Here is a 16,357-nt window from a genome sequence, read left to right on the forward strand (position 1 = left end):
ATGAAATATCGAATTTTACAATATGGCAAAAAACTAAGCTGGACACACTCTATTTTTTAACAAAAATGCCTATTGTGATAGCAGTCCTGAAACACATAAAAAAGGAATGAGTAGACAGGACTGAATTCCAACTGTTTCTGGTGTACCTATACATAAAGTTGTTGTATGTTTATGTTATAATACCAATGTATTGATTGTTCCAAGTGAATGAATTTATGATTTGTTATGCTATAATTGTACATGGGATGTGTTAGAACCTCTCACATGAATGGTATAAATAAGCAGAACCACAAAAAATAAGTGAAATGACACATGAGCTTTATAATTCATAAAAAGCTCAGTATTTGCTGAAAATTAAAAGCAGCATCAAATTCGAGACCAGGCATTTGTGTTTTATTATAATTACTCTGACCTGCCTGGTCCAGTAGGACAAAACCCCTCGAGTTTATACGGACATGTAATAACAGCAGCGCAGTGGTGGGAAAAGATGAACATTTAGAGGCAGATGGGCCTCAAACACTTCACTGGTCACAAAGGGGCCAAGGTGTCATTCCCCCTCCCACGCATTAGCTGCTATAATCCTGACAGCATATTGATCACACTTACATTGCAAATGCACAAGACTCACCATTGCCTTACTTGCCCTGCACTAAATAAACAATTTTCACGTCTGGACATGAGGGGGCCTCACAACTATCACGCGTCACGGTTCTGCCAGTGACAGCACTGCATGCGCACCAAACAGTGTGCTCACACCACTACAACCAGGGACACACATACCTGACCGCACCTTCAAAAACAACATCACAAAGCATACCAGCACATTTCACTCTCCATAATCCATGAGTCACTCCAAAAAGGTGCCTCATTGCACTCACACTCTCATCAGCAAACAACACGGACACAAACAGCAACAACATACCACATGACTATTGACCACATGCAACTCAAACCTCGCAGCAAATACCATTGACCCAGCTTGTCACATCTGGAAGCACACTGCTATCACAGCTGCAGACATTCACAGAACTTGTACAAAACTGCATTCACGCACAGTAAACAGGTCACCACAACCTGACACCAGCACAATATGGCAGACCATTGCCAGGGACACCTCTTCAACCCATTAGCTACCCACCAAAAGGCTTGGCTGGGCTGGGCTCCAGGAAACTGAGAAAGAGTGAGCATTCTGACCCATGTCACTTGCACTGTCGTCTGTAGGGGTATGTATAAACTCCGTACCAGCACATCACTAAACACCATACCCATGTGTCACTCATAGGCACAGAACTCGTGTGTCCACTAATTCACTGTGTACAACTGTTCCTGTCAGCCACCACTACACATTCCTCTTCTACAGGTGCAACTGTAAACACACTCACAATACACCATAGCCACACTTACCATCTCAGAACAGTAGACCCAAGTAAAATCATGGCCACTATGGCACATCAGCTGCTACAAAAATACTAGTGCAACTCCCAACTTTTGCCAACAACTCCTCACCTTGACACCTCAATATGTGAAGTACATTTTGTCCATCAGACATCAAGATGCATTGCTATTACACAACGAGGAAGAGCTGTCACAGGGAGGGACAAGAGCATCATCACATGAATACAGAAGACACACAACACACAGAAAATCACATACATTAGGCACAATGTAATGAGAGCATATAACGCCACCCTGTACATGTATGTGAAACTAATCCGTAATTGTTGTGCAATAGGTCAAAGCTGAAAATGTTATTTGTGAGGACAATGTAAGAAATACGCTGCTTCGCTACATGGGTCTAACCTAGGAATATACCAATGGCGTGTCTTACTTCCATGCCAGCTTTTTTCCTACAGGGAAGTGCCACAGAAGGGAGTGGGGTTCTCCCCCTTTGAACTTCGGTTCGGTCATCCTGTCAGGGGACCATTGTGCCTTGTGAAGCAAGGAGGGGAGAAAACCTTTGTTGAGCCTTTACAAGATATCATGGACTACGTGCTTGTCTCGGCTCCAGGATGGCTAAATACAAGGCGAACGCAAATAAAAACCTTGAGGTCAGCCAGGAGATCCAGAAGCAATGGTATGATCGAAAGGCTGCTATGGTGAGATCAAACCAGGGCAGAAGGTGTGGGTTGTGGGGGCAGTGGCCTCTAGGGCTCTCCAAGATAAGTGGAGCGGACGCTACCCTATCCTAGAAAGAAAAGGAGCGGTCACCTATCTGGTGAACATTGGCTCTTGCAGGAACCCCAGGATGGTCATCCATGTAAACTGCCTTAAACCCTACAATGACATTGTAGATGTGACCATGCTGATTGTTACAGATGAGGATCAGGAAGCAGAGAGTGAACCTCTCCCTCACCTCCTGTCCAACAATCCAAAACATGGGTCAGTGGAAGAAGTGGTCATGTCAGACACCCTCACTCCTCACCAGCAGACTGATTCCAGGCATGTCCTAAATCAGATTGCATATCCCTTCTCTCTTTGACCCCTGATCAGACTAGATGGTGTATCCATGATGTGGACACTGGTGAAAGCCTACCTGTCAGAATAAAATATACAGGCAGTCTGATCATGGGAAAGTGTTGCGTTTCTATCTAGGACCCTAATTCGATATTCACGATTTATGCCCTTATATGGTTATAATAAATAATATCCTTATAAAGGCATAAGAATCATATCCATATTTAGTAATAGCCCATGCAGTCCAAATATACGGCAAGGCTACTCCCCTAGACTCCTAGAAAATACAACGCGTTCTTTAAACAAACCAAGCCTCCAGCAGCCCGGGAAATCCCCCTGCTTTTGTTTTGATTTGAACAAGAACTGCTTGAGTCCAGAAAGAACTGTTAGTTCTTAGTGACGTCTTATGTCCAACCTTACGTCAAACCCGGCACCTTTCAGGTATAAATATACCAACGTTGCCTTAAGCAAACACACAGTGGTTTGGAGCAGAGCGGCTATCTACTTGCCCGGAAGCCCAGCTGATGCGAGGTGCCCCTTTGACACACTGAGAAAGACGCTGTCTTTTTCTCCAGCCGAGAAAATTCCAGCTCCGGTGTTTCCAGTCACCCGTGCGGGTTGCTGGGATATCGAGTCCTGAGAGAGAGTTACAAGACCTCCCACATTCTATTACCAAGGTACAGAGCTGACTAAACCCTTAAGAGAATTCTTGATTCAGATTCCTTGGCAAAAACCAACTTAACTTAAACTGCTACTTACTTACTCCTTCCCAAGTATTAGGCTTAGGTCAGGTATACCGGGGTAGGAGTATCTTAGAAGCACCAGTTGAGTACGTTAGTCAATGTTTTTATGTATGTATATATTTTATCCATTTTAAAATATCATATGGCTAAGAAACCATATCAATGCTATTACAGTATTATTTCATAATACTCCTTTTACTGTACGCACTTTACTTTATGATAAGTATTGCAATTGTGACAATTCATTTCTCTTGCATGAGAAAGAAGACTGCTCAATAAATAACACCTTTTATTGAAAACGCCCGTCTCTCTATTTCTCTGCACTCTGGTGAAACTAAGTACGCATGATTGACTGAGTAAAATAGCTGTCTATTGTTTTCACACGACTCTAGAGATACACTCTTTATTCTGAGGGAGCAAAGTTGTCATGTTTATGTGGTTGTCAGAAGCTACTCCCTTCTTGTCTAAATCCGGAGAGTTAACTCTTTCCTCAACATTCCAGAAAGTTTCTAGTGACCTCTGAGCTAGCTGGCAAAACTAATTAAGTCTAATATAGTCAGTAGAGACCTAGTCGACCTCAGTCCTACATCTACACTGCTGTTTATATTATTCCAATACGCAGAGCCTATTGGGAATATAGGAACTACACTACATGGCGCCCAACTTTTGGTAAAGCGATAATCTAACGCAAGACACTAGAGTAACTCAGTCGTGCTTTTTCACACAGAACCCTTTTCCCAGTAAAAACTCCAAAAGACGTCTGGAGTGGGTAAAAGGTTAAAATCCGCCGGAACTTAGTAGGAAGAGATTCCTATGTATTAGTTTTTTGTTTAATCAACGTTGAAGGATACAGTGTTCCAAAATATTGTGCACCTAATCTTTGTTTCCTTGAAACTTGATCTGCAACAAATAACTTTCTATCAGTAGAAATGGTAGAAAGTGACGATGAAACAGAGAGAGCTAGAATAGCAGCTCAGCTCGTAGTGGATGACACAACTATCCAACAGAATGACCCGGATGCTATAATCATCCCGGTAAATGTAAGAAGAACTATAACTAAAAAACTTATAGAAAATGGAGTATCACCACGAGGTGGTACAGTCATATTTGTGGTAGAGACCCATGAATATCGGCAGACAAGGGTATTCTAGTCATGGATAAACTTTCCAGCAGCAAACGCTGTAACACACGAATTCCACTATTCCAAAATAGAGGAACCTCCGGATGAATACACTCCTTTCGAGGACGTTGAAATCCCACTAAATTACCAAGAGCACCTGCTCTGGTTTAATGGCGCCCTAAAACATCAAAATCACATCACCAGCCTCGGTCCACTAGGTAGACCAGGAGCCACGTGGCTGGTTCCAGCCAGCTACACACCAGAATCAGACATAGAAAAAATGTCAAGCAAAGAACTCTTAATTAAACTAAAAGAATTAACAAAGGCATATAGAGAATTAGTTCAATTGGCAATGGACGATATAACATACCTCCAGAAATTGAAAGAAACAGATATAGCAGACCAACCATTTGAACTTGCCAGAATCATAGAAAAATCCTATGAAGAACTAGGTAGAGATAGTTTGGGTGGGAAACCAGTAAAACCCCAACTAACTGAAAATCCTGAAAAAACCTTTATTAAAAATAATCTGAATACTCCAAAAAAGAGTTGGGATGGTAATAAACAATCCACTCCCAGAGAAAAAAGATTCCAGTCCAGAGGAAGGTCTCCTCAACGGAGAGAAAGATCTCCGGACCGAGGAAACAAGTCTCCCCAGAGGGAGCCCTCTGAGAAAAGATACAACCTTAGAGATAGGGATAAATTAAGAAAACCTGATAGATATCAAGATATTGATACACGTCCCTCTCGATCTTTTCAGACTTCCTCACAGAAATCGGAAAGAAGAGGACGGTCAGAACACAAGGAAGAGCACGTCAAGTCCAAAGACAAGGAACCTGCTCATCAAAGTAAAAAATTACAATTTCCAAGAAAGAAGGTAGCCAGCATTAAAATTAAACATGCCGAGGATACTGAGGACACAACTGAAAAACGGAGAGTGGGCCCAGACAATGCTAGACAGCGCAGCAGAAGTGACCATAGCTCGCAAGATCCTGATGAATCTTCTGGAGACAGTGGACACGAATGAATACATTCAGGTGGAAACTGCAGATACCAGAGTTAGCAAACCTCATAAATTATACGAAATAACATTGCGTATAGAGGGGGACAAGACTAGGAAAGTAAGGGGTCTCTTTTGGGATAACCTTTCGAAAGGCTATGACATCCTTCTAGCTGAGAAAGACTGGCCACCAGAGTATGTCAGGGAGTGCCCTCATGGCGAAGAAATGATTATGCCTGCCTTCTCAAATCATATTTCGACTCATAAAAAATCCATATATGCAAGAAAATGGGCAGTAGCCCAAGCTCCTGCATTATATAAAAATCATGTAGGATGGGATGAGGATTCTCCTCCCCACAAAATCCAGTTAAAAAGTCAACCCACAGCACAAAGGCAGTACCCAGTTAAACAAGAAGCTAAAAAGCAAGTCAGGGAGATCTTAGATCAACTTGAATACCAGGGGGTGATTGAACCATGCACCTCACAAATGAACAATCCTTTGTTTCCTGTCTCTAAGCCAGACGATTCATATCGTCTAGTTTTGGACTACAGACACCTAAACTCCTGCTGCAAAACATTTGCAGTACAAAACTCACACAGTGCAGCACTAATGAATAACATTGTGCGCAATAAATATAAAACAACATTAGATATCTCTAATGGATTATTTTGTCAAAATATTGCACCTGAATGCAGGTATTTGACTGCTTTCTCAATAATGGGGTCGCAAAAACACTTCTGTCGACTCCCACAGGGATTAAAGAATAGCACAGGATTATTCTCAGCAAGGGTAACAGAGTTAATACAAATATATGATGATGAGACATTATCTTATGTCGATGACATCTATCTCATAGATCATGACCTGAAGACACACTTGAAAAGAGTGAACACCATAATACTTGGGTTTGCAGCTGAGGGTTACAAATTCAACTTTAAAAAGTCACGAATTGCCCATCTAACTGTCCTATTTTTAGGATATGAATTATCAACTGAAGGCAAGAGCCTAGCAGACAACTTCTTAGAGAAGTGCGCTGTACTCCAAGCACCAAAAGTGCTGAAGAACTTACAATCAATACTAGGTTTCCTGAATTTCGGAAGAACATACATTCTAAATTATGCAGAGAGGGTTAAACCTCTCTATGAATTAATAAAACCTGATTTCAAACCAATAAATTGGACTCAGGAACACACAGAAATTTTAAGATCATTGCAAACAGACATGTTAGCTAAAACAAAATTGCAAACTCGCTAAAACATACGCAACCTTGTAATCCGAGTCATCCCATGAAGCTGCGGATTCACGTACCTAACCTCTAATGATGGAGAAACGGTACCTATAGCTTACAAATCACACTTGTACACAAAAGCTGAAATGAAATTCAGTTCTACTGAAAAAATTCCAACTGCGGTTCAAACTGCTGTAGCAAAAGAAAGAGCCCTAGCACAAGGTAAACGAATAATAATCATTACACCAGTACCTGCCCTAGAAGTAGTAACGAAAGCAAGCATTCCAAATGCCATAGCATTACATCCGAGATGGATACAATGGGTTAATTCTCTTGCTGCAACAGACGTAGTATACGAATTTGATCCTAATTTAAAAACACAAGAATTTCACCAATATGAATATGAATGTCCTCTGCCGACCGAAAACCTGCCTCTAGAACATTACGGCTGTATAATATATACAGACGGATCAGCACAACCCACAGTGGGAGGTAAATAAGCTTACAGTGCTGCGTGCGCGATTGTTAAAGGCCGTTGGCACGAAGGAAAATTTAGACCACTGGTGACTAAAACCCAATCTCTAGGAGATTGTACAGCTCAGCGAGCTGAACTACTAGCATTTAAGATGGCGCTTGAAAATACCGATGGCGAATTCCCCACACTAATAGTGTGCGACTCATATTACTGCATTCAGTCTTATAATGAATACTTGCAGACTGGGTTCAAAACGGTTTCAAAGATGCAAAAGGTGGCACAATCAAGCATAAAACGCTTTGGGAACAAGTAGTTCTTTTACAGAAAGAACTACAAAAGACTCACGTGATACATACACTGAGTCATCAACGTGATGGCGTTCACGTTGCGGGGAATTCATTGGCTGATGAGGCCGCGAACGCAGCTGTGCAAACGGCTTCCGTAGCTGCCATCACTCGGTCAAAAACAAAAATAGACAGCGAAATAATGCAAGCTGTCAGTGCTTCAGTAAAAGATGATAGAAAAAAACTCCCGAAAGGCTTTCCAGTAAAGTACTCATATATAACTGATGCGAATAATGTTCCTTTTGCTCGAATCCCTGGAGTGGGGGATAGGGCAATTCCAAACATGGAACACGGATTAGGACTAATTTTAGCGGCACACGAAGGGCTCGCTTCTGCACACGCTGGTGTTTCCGCCACAATATCGTTATTAAAACAGAGATATTGGTGGCCGCGCATGAGAAAACAAACTAGGAACTATGTTCTAGAATGTGAAATATGCCAAAGAATGAAAGTATCAACAGTGAAACGACCAGCACAGACGCCCCTTCTAATCTCAGATAAACCATTAGCGTGTGTTTACCTGGACCACTGTGGTCCCTTACAGAGGGATGGCAACTATAAATATATCATGGTCGCAGTGGATTCCTGCACGAGATTCATTTGGATGTGGCCCCAACGCTCGGCTGACGCCAGAACCGTTATAAAAGATTTGCGAGTCTTTATCGGCACATACGCAATTGGCATGCTACATTCTGACCAGGGTCCTGCGTTTAGCTCTCTGGCTTACAAGGAGGCCATGGCCAGCATGGGCATTGCATTGCGGTACTCTTCTCCATTCCATCCTGAGGGAAATGCGGTAGTGGAAAGAAAAAAACATGACATAAAGCAATCTATAACGGCGAGGGTATTGGGTTCGGGTGATGGGTGGGTCAAACATTTAACAAGTGTCCAACGTAGTCTTAACAATCTGCCAAGAAATTCTCTAAAAGGTCTCACTCCATACGAACTATTGTTCGGTACTAGAATGCACATTCAGGATCTTGATAGTCACACTTCAGTGGTAGAAGAAAAATCCTTTGATATCAAAGACCGTTTGGCTGTTTTAAAGGACTTAAATGAAACAAGAAGAAGCCTGAGTAACAAGGTTAAAGCAACAGCCAACAGCCACTGAAGAAAAACTTCCTGTCCCAGCAAGACCTGTCTGGATTCCAAAGATTGGGGATCTGGTCAGAGAGAAGATCGCGGTGAAGAAGGAATTTGGGCCTTCTTACAGAAAAGCAGTACCTGTCTTAGCTGTCAGCGGAACAAGATCAGTTGTACTACCACCCCTTGCTGGTAAAAAGGAGAACCGAGTTGTATCCATCGACCTGGTCAAACCACAATCATGTGGCCAATAATAAGTAGTAGGCCCAGTGGACTCCCAAGAAATAGCAGAATACCAAAATTTGCTACAATCCAAGAGGTTCAAACTGAGAGACTAATCACATTTGATAAACCTGCAGTGAATAAAAAAAGGACTATGCAACAAAGACATGGAACTTGTGCCTCTTGAAACCCAAATTGCAACAGTTCATCAAGAAACACCTGTCTACAACGATGTAGCCTCAGACTATGCTAAAGAAACAAAAAAAGATCCAAAGACAATTGAAAATCCGGAAGCAATTCCAACAATTGACAGAACTGCATCATCTGGCTACTTCATCAATTTTGATAACTTTTCTGAAGATCCAAGCGAGCATGAAGAAACGCCACCAACAAAAACTTTCAAAGACAAAGTGACTGACCTTTTTCACCAACAAAAAGAAACATATCTGATTTCACCATGGATTGAATTTTGGATTGTGTTAGGTGTACTTTTACTCCTGCTTTGGCTCATCATGGTTCTATGTTTGGGAAAATTCATTGATGGAAAATATAGTACAATGGACACAGCAAGACAGAACATCAACTTGGTCCTAAAGCCTCACACATCCTCTCACATCGAGAAAAGAGAACTGTCATCAGTGAACATCACAGCCAATCGAATACCCTGTGGGGTAGCATGGGACAGAACGGATTATGACATTTTTGGCCCGATTGAGCTCTTGAAATATCCACACCAGTTTAAGGTTTCCTTAAGTGACTTTGTGACACCAAGTACTTTCTCTGATGTTTGGGACTTTGAAAACATTAATAATATGATGTTAGATTTAGTAATGTCAGCTAAATTCACAGAACATGATTATTTGCAGGGTTAATCAAATTATAAAGAGTTATATTGTTATAATCATTTTGGTGATCACTATTTGCATAAAACTGCTCAGCCTAGAAATGTTTTTACTTATAATCAATGGGAACATTGTCCAACTCCGCCTAAAGGCAGCTCGAAAACATTTTATGAGAAATTCCAATACTTCTCAGGGTTCAACAACAGTGATCCAGAAACGTTTTATTTCAAATAGTTATATAAGACAGGAATGAAAACAATGTTGACAAATACTAAATTGATTTCTTCTGAAAAATTCTATGACAAAATGTCTACATTTGGTTTTGAATTTTGGAAAAACAAAACAACATTGAAACAAAAACCATCTGGGGTTCAAAAGAATGGCAGGTACAAGGCCTAGAAGCATTATTTAGGGCCTGCATGAATGATATTTCTGAATTACACAATTCAACAAACTACTTGTCTTGGCCGAGCTAAGATAAAAGACTTAAATAAACCGTCTATTCCAAAGCCAACACCTGACAGTAATAGCACTACAGATGTTGAGATAGACGTATCCCATATTTTACACCAAAACAGAACACATCCTGATTGGAAAAAATGGTTGATCTGGCCCACAGACACAAATAACTGTCAAGATAGATTCCTGAACAAAACACAGGGGTTTAAACAAAACAGGCCAGACCCTAGATACTCCCAGAGACAACATCCAGGGATAGTTACAACATACAGTGTAGGGAAACTATGCCTTGAGTGGCTACAGAAATCCAAACTGGCTGAAATTAAGCAACACTTGACTTTACTTAAAGACGGTGCTGACTTGCGTGATTTCATACTGGGACCACGCAAACAGCGTCAAAAACGTTTCATATACGCCGGTATATACGCTGCATACAACGTGGCTTGGAAAGTAATGCAAATTGAAACAGCAGAAAAAATACGAGAAATTGATCTTATTAATTTGGAAAAATAACTTTCTGTAGTGATATAATAGAGCAGGACTTGCTAATGTTACAACATGGTCAGTCCCAATTGCGTTCTATTGTACAGCTTGGCTGGACGTTGCAAAATCTGCGTTCAGGCTACGTGCCATGGCGTTTAATCAACACAACGTCATTATTCTCTGTCTTTAACCTTACTGATAAACAAATCAGTTTGGCACAAAAAGGAGCAGACTATACGATTCTGAGCATTGAAAAATTTGAGAGATTACCATTGACAATGTCAGAAAGACCTGTCATTGAATGGATAATACACGGAACAATCACAATTCCGATAACAACTTTCCAGTTTAAATATTGCCAAGAGTATACACCAGCAGGCCTGTATGAAAGGTTGGGTAAAGGATACATCAAATCAACCTGGGATTTACCTTACACACACAAATGTTATAGTGAAGGGAAAAAGGAGGTATTCCTTAGTGGAAAAAATTGTAAAAAATCACTAAGTGGTACACTTCTGTGTCAAGGTATTAACTTGCATGGAGCCTGCGAAGGGTCTTCAAATAACCTTTCATGACACCTGCATGGCACTCCTGCAAAACAGATAGAGCCATTTTTCAGACAACTTTCCAACGGCAGTTATGTTCTAATAAGTGACCACAGCTGTTGTGGAATGGTGCCAGGAAAGCCTTGTCTCGTAACCGTTAGTTCGAGGGTCATTTGCTGTATGCAAGTATTGTATCCACACAGCAATCCAGACATGGAGGCTGCGTTGTGGCCCTTTTTGAATATCTCTTCTATTCGAATTGATGCTTTAAGCAGAATGAAGTCTATTCTTTTACAGACAACTGTGCCTTTGACCTCGTCCAAAGAGACGTATGATCGGCAAGTTGCAAGGACAGGGGCAGAGATACATTCCTTATTATCAACAAATTGCCCCGTCCATTTCGTAGAAATGTTAAGTCAAATCTTAAACATGTCAGATACCAGTGGCATCGCACATGTATTGAAGACAGTTTTTTCGGGACTGTTAGCACCCTTTGAAACAGTTCTGGGCTTCTTTCCGAATTTTGTCCATTCTGTCTTTGGCGGCCTACCTCAACTTTTGGGACTCGTAGCAGGAATTTTATTTTTGATCCTTCTGCTCCGATATGGCAAGCAAAGCCACAGACAAAACTCCAGCAATCCTAGCTATACGCTACCGGGACCGCATCACTAAAGTCCTCAGGTTAGCCCAGCTAAGAGATCTGAATACAACCTGGTTTCTTTCATGCAGACCAATCTGGCAAGATTGCATCTTACCTGTGCTTCGATGTATGCTATGCGGAGAAGAATGCGTGTTGGAAGTCTGTCTCACACTACCTCAGCAGTACCAATGCATATAGATACCTTGCTAGGTCCGGTAATGACTCATGCATCGTGTTGTCCCCAGCGGTTACCTATTCTGATGACGGCATTCGTTGAGACTTCACCACTACTAGTATGTGGCAGTGGAGTACGAGATGAAAGCAGTACCACACAGGTACAACCTTCTGTGAGCATTGCTGATCCTGACATCGATGATAGCAATCATTCTCACATATGCACTGTTTCGGCATTTTCGAACTTGGTCGAACTTTCACCTGATGTTGTAGACCAATTTTTTGCAAGCCTGTCTGATATGATATTCTCCCCTGAACAACGAGAATAACTTTCTGAAACAACGAGCACCCAGCGTTCCCTGAACTCTGAATTCGGCCTTCAGTTTTGATAAACAAAAGCTACTGAAAACATTTGGAACATTTTTTCCCCTGAAAGCGAAATTATTTTTCTTTCACTTCCAAAATATTTACCCTTTTTTTTGGCACATGTACCCTGCTTAAAGTAGAACTATTCTTAGAGAACAGAGCTTCTATTTTTAGGATACTAGAGACAATATTTTACCTCAGCCTCTAGCACATGTACAGCATTTTTGTATAATTATGTGATGGAATGGTCTCGACCTTCTTTTCTTTATTCAGAGCCATTTCATGTGTAATTTTCGCAATTCATTCAGCTGATATATATATATGCATTTAACTGAATGATACCACTACTTGAAAAGCGTACAGTACCAATACTCATTTTCATGTATTTACCATATACCATTTCAAATGCGATTTATGTATTTTGGGGTGGGTTGGAAAACACACGTGTCGTTATATGTTTACCATTGCTTAGTTTTAGTAATGATGGACATTAATTTGTGGAGTGGATGTTGCGTTTCTATCTAGGACCCTAATTCGATATTCCCGATTTATGCCCTTATATGGTTATAATAAATAATATCATTATAAAGGCATAAGAATCATATCCATATTTAGTAATAGCCCATGCAGTCCAAATACGGCAAGGCTACTCCCCTAGACTCCTAGAAAGTACAACGCGTTCTTTAAACAAACCAAGCCTCCAGCAGCCCAGGAAATTCCCCTGCTTTTGTTTTGATTTGAACAAGAACTCCTGGAGTCCAGAAAGAACAGTTAGTTCTTAGTGACGTCTTATGTCCAACCTTACGTCAAACCCGGCACCTTTCAGGTATAAATATACCAACGTTGCCTTAAGCAAACACACAGTGGTTTGGAGCAGAGCGGCTATCTACTTGCCCGGAAGCCCAGCTGATGCGAGGTGCCCCTTTGACACACTGAGAAAGACGCTGTCTTTTTCTCCAGCCGAGAAAATTCCAGCTCCGGTGTTTCCAGTTGTCGTGTATTTCTATAGGTTCTGAATCGATCCCCCTATTCCTGACCCTATTCTGGTTAAACTACCTAGCTAGTTAACTAACAGTCAGCCCATGAGGCAAGAAAACCCCCATGATGCAGATACCGTTATCTGACGCAGTCACACTACGGCACAGGAACGTGTTATCTGATTAGGTCATAACGCTTGAGATCTAATTAGACAAGCGACATTCCTCCAGCCCCTGATAAGGCATACGACGTTCTCATAACAAATCAAACCTATGACAACCTGGATAATCCGTGCGGCCATTGTTTTGATTTCACAGAGAACTTTAGTAAAGAATGTGCTAACGAGCAAGTCGTATGACATCTTTATTGACGTACCTATGTCCATCCTTACGTCAATCCCGGCACCTTTAAGGTATAAATATTGCCAACCTTGCCCTATGCAAACACACGCGTGGTGACAAGACGGAGCAGCCATACTTGCCGAAGCCGAGAGCAGAAGCAGACCCCGCAGGCAACAGCCCCACCTTCCTGACGCGCTGAGAGACGCGCTGCTATCTCAAGCCGAGAGACCCAGCACCGGCGCTTCCGGGTAGCCCTCGCAGGCAGCCTGGAATATCGAGAGCAGAGAAAGAGATACCATTCCTCATTCATCCTAACTTCCAGGTACAGAACTGAATAACCCCTCACAGAGAATTCTTTAGTTATTCACTTGGCAAAAACAAACTTAACTTAAACTGTAACTTTCTATTCCCGCCCACGCATTAGACTTAGGTCAGGTACACGGGGTAGGCGTATTTAGAAACACCAGTTGAGTACGTTTAGTCAAATGTATATGTGTATGTAAATATATTTTAATCATTTTAAACATCATATGGCTCAGAAACCATATCAATGTTTTTACAGTATTATTTTATACTATTGCTTCTAATGTATGCACTTTACTTAACAATAAGTATTGCAATAATATCGATCCATTTCTCTTGTACGAGAAAAGAGACTGATCAATAAATAACATCTTTTATTGAACACGCCCGTCTCTTCCTTTTCTCTACATTCTGATGAGACTAAGAATGCACGTACTGACTGAGTAAAATAATTGCCTTGTGCTCACACGACTCTTGAGATTGACTCTTGATTAGGGGAGAGCAAAGTTGTCATGTTCTATGGTTGTCAGAAACTAAATCCCTTCTTGTCTAATCAGGGAAGTTAATCCTTCCTTGAACATTCGAGAAAGTTTCTAGCGAACTCTGAGCTTAGCTGGCAAACCCAAAAATTAAGTCTAGTATCGACAGTAGTAGACCTAGTTAACGTCTGGTCTAGGCCTTTACTGCTGTAGGTACTATTCCAATGCGCAGAGCCTATTGGGAAAATAGGAGCTACACTACATGGCGCCCAACGTGTTTGGAAAGGGCGATAAAACTAACGTAAGACATTTAGAGTAACTCAGTCGTGCTTTCTCACTCAGACCCCTTTTCCCAAATACTCCAAAGACGTCTGGAGTGGGTGAAAGGTTATTATATCCTCCAAAACCTCGCAGGAGGGAACTCCTATGTATGGTTCTTGGTCTAGTCAACGTTGAAGGATAAAACAGTTCCAGAATATTGTGCATCTAATCTCTGTTTCCATAAGAAACCTGATCTGCAAACAAAAATAATACCATCCTGTCAGTAAAATGGGAGACAGTGATGGAGAAAGAGAGGCAATTAGATTAGCTACTGAAATAGCAGATGCTGATGCTACCATGCAAGCAGCAGACGCGGATATAATACTCATTCCGGTCATTAAAAGGAGATCTATAACCTTAAAACTTATAGAAAATGGACTGACACCTAGAGGTGGCACAGTCATATTCGTAATTGAGGCACACGAATATCGGCAGACAGAGGTATACTATACATGGATACATTTTCCAGCAGCAAATGCTGTAACAAAGTACTTCCACTATTACAAAGTAGAGGAACCTCCTGAAACGTACACTCCATTCGAGGAGGTGGAAGTACCACTCAAATTCCAAGAGCATTTGCTCTTATTTGATGGCGCCCTAATACATAACAATCACATTACACAGGTCACAGGTGCTGCGCTTGGCTGGATTAAGTCCTTCCTGTCTGATAGGTACTTCCAAGTCCGGATGGGTGAATGCTATTCGAGGGAGATCGAGTTGGGCCAGGGCGTACCACAGGGTTCGTCCCTGAGCCCGACTTTATTCAATATCTACGTCTCCCCGTTAGCAACCATCGCGGAGGGCCACGGCATCCACCTGGTGTCCTACGCCGACGACACGCAGTTGGTCGTCTCCCTATCTCGCTCCCCCGGCCTTGCGGCGGACATCTTCAGGAACTGCATGCAAGATCTTGCAGCCTGGATGTCCGCACACTGTTTAAAACTGAACGGCAGCAAGACCGAGGTGATCGTGGTGGTGGGCGGGCCTTCTGCGTGGTCGCCTTGTGGTGGCCATCCTGCCTGGGTGAGGCCCCCACACCCAGCCTGGAGGCCAAGAATCTTGGCATGTGGCTTGATAATGACCTTGCCTTTGGCCCGCAGGTTGGCCGGGTGACGGGGGTGTGTTTCGGTGTCTTGAGAACTCTGAGGAAGGTTCTAGATCTGCTCCCCATCTCGGCTCGTAGAACGCTGGTGCACGCCCTGGTCACCTCGCGCATGGACTATGGTAACCTGCTTTATCTGGGGGCTTCAGGCAAGGTCATGGGGCGCCTTCAGGTGCTCCAAAATGCCGCAGCCAGGCTCGTGCTAAGACTCCCGAGAAGGTCTCCCTCTAAGCCCGCTCTCCAAGTTCTCCATTGGCTTCCAATGGAGAAGAGAGTTGAGTTTAAGGCCCTCTCTACGTGCCATCGCATTTTGAGTGGCAAAGCCCCTGTGCCACTTCAGAGTCTGGTGTCCCACTATGAGCCTACCCGCAATCTACGGTCCTCTCGGACGGGACTACTTGTGGTGCCCAGAGTTAGGAAGGCACGGATGGGAGGGAGGTCTTTCAGGTACCTTGCTCCCAAGTGCTGGAATGCCCTGCCCCTAGACCTCCGTCTTGAGCCATCAGAGGCCCTGTTCAGGAAAAAATTAAAAACTCACCTTTTTAGCAGGTAGCACCTTGGGAAGGGGGGGATGGCAACTGCTCACTTACTATAGCGCGGGGACACGCCTTCTGGCGTCACCAGGCGCTTTAAAAATGTCCAAATAAATAAATA

The sequence above is a fragment of the Lissotriton helveticus genome, chromosome 4_1 (assembly GCF_964261635.1).
Source record: "Lissotriton helveticus chromosome 4_1, aLisHel1.1, whole genome shotgun sequence".
Lineage (NCBI taxonomy): Eukaryota > Metazoa > Chordata > Amphibia > Caudata > Salamandridae > Lissotriton > Lissotriton helveticus.